Source organism: Nothobranchius furzeri, unplaced genomic scaffold (assembly GCF_043380555.1).
Source record: "Nothobranchius furzeri strain GRZ-AD unplaced genomic scaffold, NfurGRZ-RIMD1 Scf020, whole genome shotgun sequence".
In the NCBI taxonomy this organism is placed as follows: domain Eukaryota; kingdom Metazoa; phylum Chordata; class Actinopteri; order Cyprinodontiformes; family Nothobranchiidae; genus Nothobranchius; species Nothobranchius furzeri.
Genome location: NW_027223037.1, coordinates 1,095,990 through 1,098,190, shown reverse-complemented (window position 1 = coordinate 1,098,190; position 2,201 = coordinate 1,095,990).

The window sequence follows — 2,201 nt, the reverse complement described above, 5'->3', positions numbered from 1 at the left end:
CACTTTAAAGAAGTTGTCCAGTTACACATTTGTGGGCTTATAACTTGGCTTCTGAATATCCTAGAGAGGTCAGGTTTGTTTTAGAGTACTCCAATTAACAGCCCCCATTACCCCAAAAAGGAATGGAGTCATTAGCACTTATGGTTTTTAAATGGCACCCAGAATTATGTTGCACGAAGCACAATTTCACATCATTCTGGGTTCATTTGTGTGAAAACAAGGTCCAATCAGGCTGAAACGTTACAGAAAGTTAGAATCTATTGAGTTGTAAGTGATCTGAACGTTTCATGATGATAGCACTTTCCTAAGGGGGTCAAACCATGTCCCAAAGGTCACCGGATCTGGTGTCAATTTAAAGAAGTAGTCCAGTTACACATTTGTGGGCTTATAACTTGGCTTCTGAATGTCCTAGAGAGGTCAGGTTTGTTTAAGTGTATTCCAATCAACAGCCCCTACAACCACAAAAAGGATTGGAGTCATTAGCACTTATGGTTTGTAAATGGCACCCAGAATTATGTTGCACGAAGCACAATTTCACATCATTCTGGGTCCATTTGTGTGAAAACAAGGTCCAATCAGGCTGAAACATTACAGAAAGGTAGAATCTATTGAGTTGTAAGTGATCTGAACGTTTCATGATGATAGCACAATCCTATAGGGGGTCAAACCATGTCCCAAAGGTCACCGGATCTGGTGTCACTTTAAAGAAGTTGTCCAGATACACATTTGTGGGCTTATAACTTGGCTTCTGAATATCCTAGAGAGGTCAGGTTGGTTTTAGAGTACTCCAATTAACAGCCCCCATTACCCCAAAAAGGAATGGAGTCATTAGCACTTATGGTTTTTAAATGGCACCCAGAATTATGTTGCACGAAGCACAATTTCACATCATTCTGGTTTCATTTGTGTGAAAACAAGGTCCAATCAGGCTGAAACGTTACAGAAAGTTAGAATCTATGTTGTAAGTGATCTGAACGTTTCATGATGATAGCACTTTCCTAAGGGGGTCAAACCATGTCCCAAAGGTCACCGGATCTGGTGTCAATTTAAAGAAGTAGTCCAGTTACACATTTGTGGGCTTATAACTTGGCTTCTGAATGTCCTAGAGAGGTCAGTTTTGTTTTAGTGTATTCCAATCAACAGCCCCTACAACCACAAAAAGGAATGGAGTCATTAGCACTTATGGTTTGTAAATGGCACCCAGGATTATGTTGCACGAAGCACAATTTCACATCAGTCTGGGTCCATTTGTGTGAAAACAAGGTCCAATCAGGCTGAAACGTTACAGGAAGGTAGAATCTATTGAGTTGTAATTGATCTGAACGTTTCATGATGATAGCACATTCCTATAGGGTGTCAAACCATGTCCCAAAGGTCACCGGATCTGGTGTTAATTTAAAGAAGTAGTCCAGTTACACATTTGTGGGCTTATAACTTGGCTTCTGAATGTCCTAGAGAGATCAGGTTTGTTTTAGTATACTCCGATCAACAGCCCCTACAACCACAAAAAGGAATGGAGTCATTAGCACTTATGGTTTTTAAATGGCACCCAGAATTATGTTGCACGAAGCACAATTTCACATCATTCTGGGTTCATTTGTGTGAAAACAAGATCCAATCAGGCTGAAACGTTACAGGAAGGTAGAATATATTAAGTTGTAAGTGATCTGAACGTTTCATGTTGATAGCACTTTCCTAAGGGGGTCAAACCATGTCCCAAAGGTCACCGGATCTGGTGTCACTTTAAAGAAGTTGTCCAGTTACACATTTGTGGGCTTATAACTTGGCTTCTGAATATCCTAGAGAGGCCAGGTTTGTTTTAGAGTACTCCAATTAACAGCCCCCATTACCCCAAAAAGGAATGGAGTCATTAGCACTTATGGTTTTTAAATGGCACCCAGAATTATGTTGCACGAAGCACAATTTCACATCATTCTGGGTTCATTTGTGTGAAAACAAGGTTCAATCAGGCTGAAACGTTACAGAAAGTTAGAATCTATTGAGTTGTAAGTGATCTGAACGTTTCATGATGATAGCACTTTCCTAAGGGGGTCAAACCATGTCCCAAAGGTCACCGGATCTGGTGTCAATTTAAAGAAGTAGTCCAGTTACACATTTGTGGGCTTATAACTTGGCTTCTGAATGTCCTAGAGAGGTCAGGTTTGTTTAAGTGTATTCCAATCAACAGCCCCTACAACCAC